This window comes from Myxine glutinosa, chromosome 5, assembly GCF_964187855.1.
Source record: "Myxine glutinosa chromosome 5, kmMyxGlut1.1, whole genome shotgun sequence".
In the NCBI taxonomy this organism is placed as follows: Eukaryota; Metazoa; Chordata; class Myxini; order Myxiniformes; family Myxinidae; genus Myxine; species Myxine glutinosa.
In genome coordinates, this window is record NC_136265.1 from 184,031,367 (window position 1) to 184,047,411 (window position 16,045).

Here is a 16,045-nt window from a genome sequence, read left to right on the forward strand (position 1 = left end):
TGTGATGTGCACAAGGATGTGATGTGCACAAGGATGTGATGTGTCCCTAGATATGATGTGTACCCGGGTGTGATGTGCACAAGGATGTGATGTGCACAAGGATGTGATGTGCACAAGGATGTGATGTGCACAAGGATGTGATGTACACAAGGATGTGATGTGCACCCAGATGTGATGTGCACACGGATATGATGTGTCCCTAGATATGATGTGTACCCAGATATGATGTGTACCCGGATGTGATGCCTCCAGTAAAGCTTCCCCGGCTTGCCCTGAGCCTAAGAGATCAGGTGTCTTTCTGTAAGTTGTCTAAATTCTTACCTTCATTGAATAGGATGTCCCTCTACAGGGCATTGTGAGCATTATAGGAACCAGAGGATTTGGTGTATCTATTTGTTAAATGCCCACTTTATGAGGAAGGTAGACTGGTTTATCCAGAATATTAGAGAGATGGGGGTCAAAGTATCAGACCTGCTGGAAATCTTAAGCATGTGGAACCAGAAGCACCACCGACTCTGGAAAGCCATGCTAAGATTTTGAAAGGAGAAAAGTTAAAGCCCTATAAAATGTTCTGGAAACCTAATACTCGTAATAGGTGCTAATAGCTTCTCTCTTGATTAGGAGGTCCGAGTTTTGATGTGTGGCGTATATAGAACCTCGTGGCTCGAAAAGCGCCATTAAACCTCAAGCGAAGAAGAAGAAGAACGTGGGACCTTGAGGTGCTTGAACTGTTGGTGGTGCTGCGCTCGCTTGGGGTAATTTATTACTCTGTACGGTTCTGGATTTAATATACCGACCTTGGAATAAACCCGTCTCCTTGTCCTTTGATTCATCTATTTCGATGTAACACCCACGAACATAAATCGGCGGCTATAGGTTTACCGGATGCATTGTACCGATGAAGCGAAAACGTAAAAGCACCCTCGACTTTTCCAATAGTTTAAAATTTAATAACATAGACGTATCAATCAATATCAAGTCCCTCGCACCGTACTAATTTGCTTCAGCCAAAGTGTTTATATAGGTACGTGGCGTATGTAGAGCTTCGTGGCTCAGAAAACAGCATTAAAATCTAGCGGTATTGAGGAAGAAGATGAAGCGAGGGCAGAAGAGGAAGTTGCGGAAGAAGAAGAGGAACCCGCGGAGGAAGAGGATCACTGTGTACGTACCTGAAGATGTGGTCTCGGAATGTGGTAAAGTGTCTCGTGCAGTAATCTTTTTTATTTCCCTTGTAAAAACGAAATATATAATAAGGTAGGTAAGTCTACCTAAAAATAATATTGCATAGCGTTTCAAAAATGTAAACGTAAAATCTGCAACTATTACATTTACATAGAAAATGCTTCAAGGGTTAACTTATGCTTACATTTCTGAGGTGTACTAATACATAGTGTCAAAAATGGAACTTAGTGGTCGTCACTAAATGTTGTTAAAAAAAAGATCGATAGGTATTTTCGGCTGTAGTTTCCGTTATTGTCATTTAAATTTACAAATTAAACAATTAACAACAACAACAACTAACAATAGTTGTTGATTTTTCAATGGGAAAATTGAAATCGAAATTGTATTTTTCAGTGCAATGTAAATATTTGTGCCACCCCACCCCCATAACCTAAAAGTAAAATCATTGGTCCGTACCTGCTCGCCCATACCCGTTCCTGCTCACATTTCTACACCAGCACCCATATCCGCAGGCATGCGTCCCATTTCCCGGCACATGGATCAGTGCCTGCCCCCCCCATATCCACGCCTGTACCCCCATTTCCATGCCTCCCTCCTGTATCCACGCCTGCCCCCCCCATATCCACGCCTGTACCCCCCCCCCATATCCACGCTTGTACCCCCCCCATATCCACGCCTGTACCCCCCCCATATCCACGCCTGTACCCCCCCATATCCACGCCTGTACCCCCCCATATCCACGCCTGTACCCCCCCATATCCACGCCTGTACCCCCATTTCCATGCCTCCCTCCTGTATCCACGCCTGCCCCTCCCATTTCCGTGCCTGTCTCCCCATTTCAATGCCAGCCCCTCCCATATTCATGCCTGCCCCTCCCAAAAACACGCCTGCCCCTCCCATATACATGCCTGCCCCTCCCATATACATGCCTGCCCCTCCCATATACATGCCTGCCCCTCCCATATATATGCCTGCCCCTCCCATTATATATGCCTGCCCCTCCCATATCCACGCATGCCCCTCCCATATCCATGCCTGCCCCTCCCATATCCACGCCTGCCCCTCCCATATCCATGCCTGCCCCTCCCATATCCATGCCTGCCCCTCCCATATCCATGCCTGCCCCTCCCATATCCACGCCTGCCCCTCCCATATCCACGCCTGCCCCTCCCATAGCCACGCCTGCCCCTCCCATAGCCACGCCTGCCCCTCCCATAGCCACGCCTGCTCCTCCAATTTCTGCGCTTGCCCGCCATATCCGTGCCGAACCCTCCCATCTCCGCACTTGCCCCAATATCCGAGCCTGCGTCCCCCCATCCCCCATTTCCACTCCTGCCTCACCCCCTATCTGCAGCTGCCCCTCCCCCTATATCTACAGCTGCCCCCTATAGCTGCAGCTGCTCCCATATCTGCAGCAGGCAGCCTCCCCAAACCCACACCTGCCCCTCCCATATACACACCTGCCCCTACCATTTCTGCACTTGCCCCCAATATCCACACCTGCCCCCATATCCATGCCTGCCCCCATATTTACACCCCCCATTTCCATGCCTCCTTGCCCCCATTTCCGCCCCCCATTACCGCACCTCCACCCCATTTCTGCTGCTGCACCCCCCCCCCCATTTTGCTACTGCACCCCTCCCCCATTTCTGCTACTGCACCTCCTTCCCCATTTCTGCTCCTCCCTCTGCCCCATAACCGTCCCTCCCTCCCCTCCCCCCCCCATATCCGAGTACCTCCCCCCCATATCCGAGTACCGCCCTCCCCCCCATATCCGAGTACCTCCCTCCCCCCCATATCCGAGTACCTCCCTCCCCCCCATATCCGAGTACCCCCTCCCCCCATATCCGAGTACCTCCCTCCCCCCCCCATATCCGAGTACCGCCCTCCCCCCATATCCGAGTACCGCCCTCCCCCCATATCCGAGTACCGCCCTCCCCCCCCCCCATATCCGAGTACCGCCCTCCCCCCCATATCCGAGTACCTCCCTCCCCCCCATATCCGAGTTCCGCCCTCCCCCCCATATCCGAGTACCGCCCTCCCGCCCATATCCGAGTACCGCCCTCCCGCCAATATCCGAGTACCGCCCCCCCCATATCCGAGTACCGCCCTCCCCCCCCCCCATATGCGAATACTGCCCTCCCCCCCCATATGCGAGTACCGCCCTCCCCCCCTCCCATATGCGAGTACCGCCCTCCCCCCCCCCATATGCGAGTACCGCCCCCCCCATATGCGAGTACCGCCCTCCCCCCCCCATATGCGAGTACCGCCCTCCCCCCCCCATATGCGAGTACCGCCCTCCCCCCCCCCCATATGCGAGTACCGCCCTCCCCCCCCATATGCGAGTACCGCCCTCCCCCCCCATATGCGAGTACCGCCCTCCCCCCCCCATATGCGAGTACCGCCCCCCTCCCCATATGCGAGTACCCCCCATATGCGAGTACCCCCCCCATATGCGAGTACCCCCCCCATATGCGAGTACCCCCCCCATATGCGAGTACCCCCCCCCCATATGCGAGTACCCCCCCATATGCGAGTACCCCCCCCATATGCGAGTACCCCACCCATATGCGAGTACCCCACCCATATGCGAGTACCCCACCCATATGCGAGTACCCCCCCCCATATGCGAGTACCCCCCCCCATATGCGAGTACCCCCCCCATATGCGAGTACCCCCCCCATATGCGAGTACCCCCCCCATATGCGAGTACCCGCCCCATATGCGAGTACCCCCCCATATGCGAGTACCCCCCATATGCGAGTACCCCCCATATGCGAGTACCCCCCCATATGCGAGTACCCCCCATATGCGAGTACCCCCCATATGCGAGTACCCCCCCCATATGCGAGTACCCCCCATATGCGAGTACCACCCCCCCATATGCGAGTACCCCCCATATGCGAGTACCCCCCCCATATGCGAGTACCCCCCATATGCGAGTACCCCCCATATGCGAGTACCCCCCCCATATGCGAGTACCCCCCCATATGCGAGTACCCCCCCCATATGCGAGTACCCCCCCATATGCGAGTACCCCCGCCCCCATATGCGAGTACCCCCCCCCATATGCGAGTACCCCCCATATGCGAGTACCCCCCCATATGCGAGTACCCCCCATATGCGAGTACCCCCCCATATGCGAGTACCCCCGCCCCCATATGCGAGTACCCCCCCCCCCCATATGCGAGTACCCCCCCCCATATGCGAGTACCCCCCCATATGCGAGTACCCCCCCATATGCGAGTACCCCCCATATGCGAGTACCCCCCCATATGTGAGTACCCCCCCATATGCGAGTACACCCCCCCCCCATATGCGAGGACCCCCCCATATGCGAGTACCCCACCATATGCGAGTACCCCCCCACCCATATGCGAGTACCCCCCCCCATATGCGAGTACCCCCGCCCCCATATGCGAGTACCCCCCCATATGCGAGTACCCCCCCATATGCGAGTACCCCCCTCCCATATGCGAGTACCCCCCCATATGCGAGTACCCCCCCATATGCGAGTACCCCCCCATATGCGAGTACCCCCCCCCCCCATATGCGAGTACCCCCCCAATATGCGAGTACCCCCCCATATGCGAGTACCCCCCCCCCCATATGCGAGTACCCCCCCATATGCGAGTACCCCCCCCCCCATATGCGAGTACCCCCCCCCCCCCATATGCGAGTACCCCCCCGCCCCCATATGCGAGTACCCCCCCATATGCGAGTACCCCCCCATATGCGAGTACCCCCCCATATGCGAGTACCCCCCATATGCGAGTACCCCCCCCATACGCGAGTACCCCCCCCATATGCGAGTTCCCCCCCCCCATATGCGAGTACCCCCCCATATGCGAGTACCCCCCCATATGCGAGTACCCCCCCATATGCGAGTACCCCCCCATATGCGAGTACCCCCCCCATATGCGAGTACCCCCCCCATATGCGAGTACCCCCCTCCCCCATATGCGAGTACCCCCCCCCATATGCGAGTACCCCCCCCATATGCGAGTAACCCCCCCCATATGCGAGTACCCCCCCCATATGCGAGTACCCCCCCCCATATGCGAGTACCCCCCCATATGCGAGTACCCCCCCCCCCATATGCGAGTACCCCCCCCATATGCGAGTACCCCCCCATATGCGAGTACCCCCCCCCATATGCGAGTACCCCCCCATATGCGAGTACCCCCCCCCATATGCGAGTACCCCCCCCATATGCGAGTACCCCCCCATATGCGAGCACTCCCCCCCATATGCGAGTACCCCCCCCATATGCGAGTACCCCCCCATGCGAGTACCCCCCCCCCATATGCGAGTACCCCCCCCCATATGCGAGTACCCCCCCCATATGCGAGTACCCCCCCCATATGCGAGCCCCCCCCCACATGCGAGTACCCCCCCATATGCGAGTACCCCCCCATATGCGAGTACCCCCCCCCATATGCGAGTACCCCCCCCCCCCCCCCATATGCGAGTACCCCCCCCATATGCGAGTACCCCCCCATATGCGAGTACCCCCCCATATGCGAGTACCCCCCCCCCCCATATGCGAGTACCCCCCCATATGCGAGTACCCCCCCATATGCGAGTACCCCCCCCCATATGCGAGTACCCCCCCATATGCGAGTACCCCCCCCATATGCGAGTACCCCCACCCCCCCCATATGCGAGTACCCCCCCCATATGCGAGTACCCCCCCCCATATGCTAGTACCCCCCCCATATGCGAGTACCCCCCCCATATGCGAGTACCCCCCCATATGCGAGTACCCCCCCCCATATGCGAGTACCCCCCCCATATGCGAGTACCCCCCCCATATGCGAGTACCCCCCCCATATGCGAGTACCCCCCCCCATATGCGAGTACCCCCCCCCATATGCGAGTACCCCCCCCCCCCATATGCGAGTACCCCCCCCATATGCGAGTACCCCCCCCCCCCCATATGCGAGTACCCCCCCCCCCATATGCGAGTACCCCCCCCCCCCATATGCGAGTACCCCCCCCCCATATGCGAGTACCCCCCCCATATGCGAGTACCCCCCCCATATGCGAGTACCCCCCCCCATATGCGAGTACCCCCCCCCCCCATATGCGAGTACCCCCCCCCCCCATATGCGAGTACCCCCCCCCCCCCATATGCGAGTACCCCCCCCCCCCATATGCGAGTACCCCCCCCCATATGCGAGTACCCCCCCCCCCCCATATGCGAGTACCCCCCCCCCCCATATGCGAGTACCCCCCCCCATATGCGAGTACCCCCCCCATATGCGAGTACCCCCCCATATGCGAGTACCCCCCCCCCATATGCGAGTACCCCCCCCCATATGCGAGTACCCCCCCCCCCCCATATGCGAGTACCCCCCCCCCATATGCGAGTACCCCCCCCCCCCATATGCGAGTACCCCCCCCCCATATGCGAGTACCCCCCCCCCCCCATATGCGAGTACCCCCCCCCCCCATATGCGAGTACCCCCCCCCCCCCATATGCGAGTACCTCCCCCCCCCCATATGCGAGTACCTCCCCCCCCCCCATATGCGAGTACCTCCCCCCCCCCCCCCCCCCATATGCGAGTACCTCCCCCCCCCCCCCCCCCCCATATGCGAGTACCTCCCTCTGGGGCTGGGCCTCCTGTATGGAGGTTGGAGGGAGCCAGTCACGTCATAGTGTTAGCGGTTGTTATTATTATAAATATAACCAGGTTTATGACGAACTTTTTAAAAATTGAAACACTTAACATAACAGACATGAAATGAGTACAAAGAGAGAACGATCAGGATTTTAAAATGAACCAGCGATTCCAAATGTTCCGTTCCAGGGAAAACTCTTGTCCTTAGTCCAAAGTTCCGGTTTCTCGTGGTTTCACTTTTCCGGGAGCGGAACTTGTTTGTCGTTATTGTTATCGCTCAAGTGAGCGGAGTGGGTTCATTTCCGGGTGTGTACCTTGGTGTGTACCTTGGTGTGTAGCTTGGTGTAGAGCTTGGTGTGGAGCTTGGTGTGTAGCTTGGTGTGTAGCTTCGGTGTAGAGCTTGGTGTGTAGCTTCGGTGTAGAGATTGGTGCAGAGCTTGGTCTGTAGCTTCGGTGTAGAGATTGGTGTGTAGCTTGGTGTGGAGCTTGGGGTGGAGATTGGTGTGTAGCTTGGGGTGGAGATTGGTGTGTAGCTGGGTGGGTAGCTTGGTGTGGATCTTGGTGTGGATCTTGGTGTGTAGCTTGGTGTGTAGCTTGGTGTGGAGCTTGGTGTGAAGATTGGTGTGGAGATGGGTGTGTAGCTTGGTGTGGAGCTTTGGGTGTAGCTTCGGTGTGTAGCTTGGTGTGGAGCTTGGTGTGTTGCTTGGTGTGTAGCTTGGTGTAGAGCCTGGTGTAGAGCTTGGTGTGGAGATTGGTGTGGAGCTTGGTGTGTAGCTTGGTGTAGAGCTTTGGGTGGAGCCTGGTGTGGAGATTGGTGTAGAGCTTGGTGTGTAGCTTGGTGTGTAGCTTGGTGTGTAGCTTCGGTGTGTAGCTGGGTGTGTAGCTGGGTGTGGAGATTGGTGTGTAGCTGGGTGTGTAGCTGGGTGTGGAGATTGGTGTGTAGCTGGGTGTGTAGCTGGGTGTGGAGATTGGTGTGTAGCTGGGTGTGGAGATTGGTGTGTAGCTTCGGTGTGTAGCTTCGGTGTGTACCTTTGTGTGTAGCTTGGTGTGGAGCTCGATTCTCGTTCTCCCTAAACTGAACGAGTTGTTCTATCTTGTCCTAGTCCATCCACAGGTATCCTCTTCTACCCGATTACTATATGCTATCCGGTCAAACCCGATCCTACCCGACACGACCGGCGACCGCACCCAAATCTTCCCGCGCTACAGTCGAGTGACTCAGCGGTTCGAGCTCAGTTGGTCCTCGTGTTTTTGTGGACTGGGCTCGGTTTTCCTTTGCGGGTCGTCCCTGCACGGCAAAGAACTGGCGGACCGAGTGTGTGAAGTCTGGCAGGTGGGTGTGCGCGGACCGAGAGTGTGAGGCCTGGCAGGTAGGAGTGTGTGTCGTTAGTTATCTCCATAATTTGAGTTTTAGCAGGTGGGACGGAGTTTTTCCAGGACTCGAAGTATGCACCCCCACTTCGGTGCTTGATTGCGATTCATCAGCAATTCATCATCAGTGAAGTTGTGTGTGTGTGTTGGTGTGCGAGCGTGTTGGTGTGCGAGCGTGTTGGGTGTGTGTGTGTGTGTGTGTGTGTGTGTGTGTGTGTGTGTGTGTGTGTGTGTGTGTGTGTGTGTGTGTGTGTGTGTGTGTGTGTGTGTGTGTGTGTGTGTGTGTGTGTGTGTGTGTGTGTGTGTGTGGGGTAGGATTTTTGTGGTGGACCTCGGACAAAGGGAGTTTGCAACAAAATAAAACGTTGTGGGCCTCCGAGGCCCAATCCCTGCATCTAAGTGTTAAAAATGCAAAAGTATGGAGGGATTTTATTCCAGAAAGTATGGAAACAAGGTCAGGATGATCACAAGAAATGATCATGGAAAAAAAACCATCCCTACATCTTTATTTGAACTTGCGTGACTGCGTGCTCTGCACGCCCCACCACGTCGTTTCAGAGGGATCGTCATTTCTGACCATTTTGGTGTCTTTTGGGTCTTCAGGGTATTTTGGGTCTTCAGGGTCTTTTGGGTCTTCACGGTATTTTGGGTCTTCAGGGTATTTTTGGATCCTCTGGGCCTTTATGGGTATTTTGGGGTCTTTGGGGTCTTCAGTGTCTTTTGGGTCATCAGTGTCTTTTGGGTCTTCATGGTCTTTTGGGTCTTCGGGGTATTTTGCGCCTTCAGGGGTCTTGGTGGTCTTAAGGGTCTTCGGGGACTTAATGGGTCATCAAAGGTCTGAAGGGTCTCGGCAGTCTAAACGTAATTAAGAGTTCACGGATTGTGTTTTGGATGTTTGGTGTCCTCAGGGGAGAAGAAGAAAACGTTTTGGTCGCATGTAAACATAACCATATACGTTTGCTCTATTGTAATAAGAAGATAATGGTTGTCACGAGAAAAGACAACAAGTGAATAAAAAAATTTATGCTAAATTAAAAAGGCACTGTAGGGATGACAAACTACAGTCTAAAAATGGTCCTAAACAAGATAGGGATGATGTTGGTTAAGAAAGTAGCTAACAGTATTGCCATCACATAACAATCCCTACATCACTGCCTCATTTACACTTCATAAGTTGTTGCTTCAAGCTTCTACAAACATTTCACTGGTTACAACAGTATTTGATTACTCCCATAGTGTAGCCACACACTGAGACTGTACAAATTAGCAGTCGAGTACAATGTTATAATATCGATACATGATCATCAACTTCTTACAAACTGCATGGACATGTCCAATAACAGCATTCTATAATTATCTCCATTTGTGATTGGTTACTCTGTATGCTGCATGTGTGAGAAGTGTTATGATTTATGGGAGCGAGACATGGGTAATGAACGTGGAGCAGCAACAAAGGTTGGAAAGGGTGGAAATGCGAATGGTTCGACGGATGTGCGGAGTATTGTTGAGAGAGAGTAAGACAAATGATGAATTGCGAAAGATGATGGGAATAGAGCCTGTGATGGATGCTGTGAAGAGGAACAGGTTGAGATGGTTTGGTCATGTGTTGAGGAAGGATGAAAGTGACTGGTTGAGAAGAGTGATGGAAATGAATGTAGAAGGAAGTAGAGGATGGGGAAGACCGAGAAAGACTTGGCTAAAGGTGGTGGAAGAAGAAATGCGTGGTTTTGTGGTTTTGTGGTTTTGTTTTGGCAAGGGCCACCCTCAAATCATTTTCGCATGCAAGCCTGCTCCTTTTCTTTGTTTTTGTGTCCACCAGTTTTGAAAACGCATGCTCGCAGAGATACGTTGTAACGAACGGCATGAGGATCTCAAGGGCAATTTTAGCGATGTGAGGATACCCTTCCATTTGGCGGCACCAAAACGTTGAGAGCGTCGTGCCGAAGAGTTGTTGTTGAGTCTGGCTCTGCTGAAATTCGATGAGGTCGTCGAGGTATTGGTCGTTGACATCTGCCGTTGCAACGTCGAAAGTAAACGGCTGCCGCACCCATGCTGGATATTGCTCTTGGCCGGGGAAGTAGCCGTCGAATGATTTTCGCAGCTCATCCAAGTGCGTGGCAATCGCTTGCTTCAGCTCCCCCGATACAGCAGTGCCTCCAACTTCAGACTCATCTTTGATCCCGCTCACGCACTCATCCAGTAGCGAAAAGTTCGTGAAGTTGTCGTTCTCTGTTTGCCGCCTCCACAACGGTAACTTCTTTCGGAAAGCACTCAGCTTTTCTTCAGATTCGATGACATTCACTCCACCGCCCTGCATCTGGCAATTTAGATGATTGAGTGCGTCGAAGATGTCAGCTAAGTACGCCAAGGCGAGGATCAACTCTGACTCTTGGAAGTGCGTTGCATGGCAATGCTGGTGTTCTCGCAAAAACAGGGCTAATTCTACACGCAAGGCAAAAACACGGCTCACTACCTTCCCTCGTGATAACCATCGAACGTTAGAGTGGTAGAGAAGGACTTTGAATTCCGAGCCGATTTCATTGCACAGCTCTTTGAAGATGCGATGATTCAGAGCACTGCTTCACACGTAATTCACAGTTTCAACGACGATTTTCAGAACATTGGCCAGTTGTTTCAGCTCCAAAACCGGAGTTGCATCCCAGCATGGCTGGAGCTCCGTCCGAGCAAACTGCAGACACCATGTTCCACAAGAGGCCGTTGCTTCTGAAGAAGTCGTCCACATGCTTCTTCACGTCAGCTGCCTTCGTCGTTGTGAGAGGCTTGCAGAACAGAAAGTCTTCCTTGATCTTGTCTCCTTTGACATAACGCACAAATAAGATGAGATGGCTCAAATTTGAAACATCGATGGTCTCGTCGAGTTAAAGGCTGAATTTCGTCGGGCTCGCGACTGAATCTGCAACTACCTGGGCGAGGATTTCGTCGCTCGTGTCGTCGATTCTGCATCTGATGGTGTCATTTGAGAGTGGAACGAGAGACAACTTGTTTTCAGTAGCTTTTCCCAGCATGGTGTTGGCCATCTTCAACGTGGCTGGTTTGATGAGTGTCTCGCCAACGGTGTGCGGTTTGCCCTGCTTTGCGATCAGGTACGCAACTTCATACGACGCGTTGAGGATGGGTTTGTCAATTGGAAAGAAGCCGAGAGTGGGCAAGGTAGCACTTGCGTCGAATCGGACTCTTCAATTTGAATTCATCCAGCATTGCGTCTTTGTACTGCCCCTCGCCGTGCAGTTTTTTGAAGTGTTCCCGTAGTTTTGCTGGTGCTCGGCTGGAGTTGCTCAATTTGACATTGCAAAGCATGCATTGAGGACGCTGACTTCCGTTCCATCCGTCAAACACGTGAACCCATACCGCACGTAATCCTCCGACCACTTCCTTTTTTTGCTCGACATCAAAAAAAAAAAAAAAAAAGTAACTGATCTTAATTGAGTTCGGGCAAATAATTATATGACAAAAATTAAAAAAGGAACATGCTTAAATATAATCAGTACCCCTCTGAAAACTGAGAAATTTTAATGAAGAAAACATAACGGGATTTATTATCTACTCAACTCTATGTCACCTCAAATCCCATTATAATATTACATAGCAAACTGCGAATTGTTAGTTTTGAATTGAGACCAAAGGAGTTATATCACCTCCACCTAATTTTCTGAGTAATTCAATCATATTTTATAATCACCATCCACTTTTGACTTTAATATAACTCTGAACCCGCCCTGCATATCCACAAACATTTCCAACTTACTTTTCAATTAATCAGTAACTCCAAAGTAAGGCGCGACCAATGACGCACGGCACACGGCAAGCTAATCGAGGCTATTCACTGGAATTTCCGAACACCTGCAAAGTCCAAAATCCAGTAAGTAAGTAAGCAAGTAAGCACCATCAACAGAATAATTAGCAAGTTGCTCATTGATTCAACTTACTACAGTCAGTGTGAAACAACTTATCTTAAACACAGACCAGAGAAACCATGAATGGGATCGGAATACAATTACAAATAACATTTCCATTCGTTCGTAACATACTGTTACGGACGCGGTTTAGATGTTATTTTTGACCGAGCGGTTGGTATGACCGCGACCGAACAGTTATTCCCTGACTAGACCCCGATTCCACCCAGACGTTGACCAAATCGCGCTATGCTAAATCAATGATGGAAAGGACACAACGACGGGGATAGATGAAACGACGCAAGGGGTACAGTTCTCAAGACCTCCGGAGGAGGGTATAATTACAGTGGTGGAGAAAAGGGGGTAGATTACACGGTAGTGAGGTAAAGACACAGAAGAGATAGGCACTTAATTACAGTCTTATCTTATTCCAGACAGACCACAGACAAACGGAACAAGGCTGACTTACACAGGGATTGATGGCAGGAAGGGACAGGTAGTCGATAGCACAAGGTGCACCTTGGCTCGGGGACAGGATAAAGCACGGTCCAGTCCAGAGATGCGGGGAGGCCTCACAGCGCTCGGAGGGTACGTCTTGCTTGCTCCAAGCTCAGCGCGCATCTGACGTCACCTCCCTCTTCCTGCGCATGCTCAGCGGGGAGTGACACGCCCTCGGCTGGTTGGCTCCGCCCCCCTGGGGCCGGTCCGCCGCTTCCATTGGGTGCGGGGGTTACCGGGCTCCGCCCTTGACGAGGAGCTGACAGGGAGCCCCTATTTGGTAACCCCGTCGAGCACATGTTCGATGGCGGCTCGCTGGGAAGGCCTCATGCCCTCCCAACACCCCCTACCAACCAAGCCGGAGTGAGGACGCGCACTCCCTGTGCACGCCGCCGCCGTTGCTGTTGTTGTTGAACCGTGAGGAAGAGCTGCGGGGAGGTATTGGGAGGTCCTAAACTTCCTAACGGTGCCATACAATCACATTCTGGTGCAACGAAGGGTCAGAATTAATGGAAACGAGTCCTTAACTGACATAGACTAAGAATAACTAGCAAGATGTCCTATAGTTGTCTTACATGAGATGCGGTGAACCTGGGCACGACATTTAATGGGGGAAATAGGGGGAGGTCGGGTCTACAGAGTGTTGTTTACAGAAAATGGGACTAGGGAATGGGGGATTGGGGATAGTTGGGAAGTATTGAGGAAATAGGGGAATATTTACAAGCGGATATGGATGGATGCAAATCCCATATCCGCAACATTGCACCCTTCTCTACCTCGGGGCGGCCCGACCCGATAAATTTTTACCTACTTTAGTGTGGCACTCAGATGTAGTTCCCTCTACTATTAACTCAACCCTGAGTGCGACAGTTTTACAGATGTTCACAAATGAGTAAATATATCCCCCTGCGACGTTGCACCCTTCTCCTAACAGAAACACACCCACAGAATAACCGAATCGCGGAAAGCATTCTCAAACTAAACATACAGCCGGTAGGGAGCATCATTTATACAAGACTACACTGATATTTACACTACGATCCAGGACCTGTTCTTTGAGGAACACATGCAGATGTTATGCATAGGGAGAGCATGCATGCCAGCATCGATACACCAACCCACGAGTGCCCTGTGGCCCTACGGCCTTTAATAATGTGCAGAGCACCCCGTCCAAGCACCAAAAGCACCACCCCATACGCACAGTCAGCACCATCCGGTGCACCAATAAAGTGTTCAATAACAATGCACAATCAAGTGTCCATGGTCACCGGTGGTGTTGCAGCCGGCCGATGTTCTGCCGCTGGTCTTGCCTTCATGGAGTGCACTTGGCCTTCTGGCTTCTTTAGAAATAAAGAAAGGCGCCAACCGCGACCATTTCTAAATTGTGGCCGTCAGGGGGGCCAACTAAAAGTGGTTCACCTGTATGGCATAGGTGCCACGTTGACCCAGAGGTCCATCCACGGGTGGTGCTTGACCGCAAAAGAACTGCGGTCCATTGTGGGCGGCCACAAAAATTGCGGTCCATATGGTGTATCGATCCAGGCAGCAAGCAGCGGAAGTACAGGCCCACAACTGCGGAGCCAGCACCTCTCTCTCCTCTCTCTCTGCCCCAAAGCCAGATCCTCGGAGGTGGGAGACAAAAGAAGACAAGTGAGTAAGGTGGTAAGGGCGCAAAAGTGCACGCAATTCAAGGTAATGCACACTGGGGGCACATGGGAACCAGGTGAGACAGGTACGTTCCTACCGTACGCCCCCCCCCCCCACCAGGTAACCTACATTGCCCCTCCCTTACCCCTTACTGTATCCACAAAACACAACACTACCCATAAACATCTACTTTACACATCAACAACGTCCCTACTGTCTTCCCCGTTCCTCCCATAAACCAAATTCGTCTTCTCTCCCTCCTAACCAATCAAATTTGCCATTTCCAACTCTCATCAAAATCTGCCATCTCCAACTCAACATCAAAATTTGCCATCACCAATTCATCATCAGTCCCTCCTAAGGAGGGAGAGATGGAATCACCCCAATGTCTCATCCACGTCGTGATGCGTCTCACAAATCCACCCAGCAATTCTCCTTTCCTGCAACACAAAACAAAGAAAACACAGGTATGGAGTCATCATCATCACCTCAGGTAAGTGGCTGCGTATGGTGCGACAGGTTCATCAATCCTAACTATTTCCTAAATGACTTTAACAACTTTACATTACCCAGGGTCTTTCCCTGCCAATCCATTGGCCAACTTACACTATGGGTTCTAAAAACCAATTCCCATTGACCAAACTGTGGTGCTTCTCAATTTGGGGTCTCACTCCCCCGATTCAACACTCGGTGCCCCCGCACAATTTCGGTGGCTGGGTCGTGTGACGCTCCCAGCTGGTCTGCCCACCTGCACACCTCCACCACTGTTGTTGCCTACCGAGCTCACCTGCTCCTCCCCCTAACCTAACTAACTGGGGAAGGCCCTCTCGCACTCTCACCCCCTCAGTGCCCTCTCTGGCACCGGCTGCCCGATCCACACCCGGGATCCTCAGGCACCCACTGACACTAACGGCTCCCAGAGCCCACCTGCGGCCTCACCTGGCCGACATCTAACAGTGGCGGAGTGCCCAACCATTCACACTCATACTAACAGGCCACACGACCAGCCAATTTCACCACACCAATGCACCCATCCACAATACCATTCTGCAACCGCACCACAAATGCCAATATCCAACCACAATTTACCTATACCTTCTAACTATTCTTTAAACTACCCTCCCCGGGTACTCGTGAAAAGGGGTCCACTCTTCCCCCATCCACACCTTCGCACCATGCACACCACTCCGTACCACTTACTCCAACTCTCTCCACACCACTCATTCTCTGCTCCATATATTCCACACACCTGTACTTGCATACCTGTGCTCTCATACTTAGTGCCGCCTGCACCCTTCTCTCCCCCAAGCGCATTCGCGCTGATCCACAACACTCACTACTCACCATGACACTCATCCGCAATGCTCTCTCATTCATCACTTGTACACTCACACACACCTCGGAGCATTGCCTCACCGATGCCTCATTTGAAGCTGCTCACCAGCACTTCTATTCACACTGCATCATCTACTCTGTCTACTCCCTTCTGAAACTTGTGCTTCCCAGTCGTCCCTTTAAACTATTGCGCTCCCTCGTCATTATCATCCACTCTAATCTACCTGCGTCCCCTCTACAGGTATCCTTGTCACTAACTAACCTTAACGTTGCCTAATGTCATCTTCTAGGGCCCTACACACAATATCCTAACCCACCCGGGCTAGTTCTCACTGCCATACACCCCATAAGCTAGTGCTCCTTTGCCCCCCGTTTGTGAGGGATGACAGAGTTGCCATCCCACCGCATCGGGCATCTCCCACTACCAATTTTGCTCATCAAATTCCAACCAATTCAAAAATTTTCCATTTACTG

The 16,045-nt window shown here is 52.7% G+C and overlaps 1 protein-coding gene across 8 annotated transcripts in view; it reads left to right on the top strand.

The window, feature by feature from the left end:
- The first annotated feature begins 699 nt into the window (after positions 1–699).
- CUL9 (cullin 9) overlaps positions 700–16,045 on the top strand; it is a 321,162-nt gene continuing 305,816 nt past the window's right edge. For 3 of the 8 annotated variants that reach the window (XR_013623648.1, XR_010984381.2, XM_068115289.2), the window contains exons 1-2: positions 7,019–7,112; positions 7,910–8,139. The gene's annotated coding sequence lies outside the window, so the exon portion shown is untranslated. Of the gene's footprint in view, positions 756–1,064; positions 1,162–6,977; positions 7,125–7,909; positions 8,177–16,045 lie in introns of those variants that run through there. The other 5 variants (XM_068115284.2, XM_068115283.2, XM_068115286.2 and 2 more) reach the window with 5 other exon arrangements.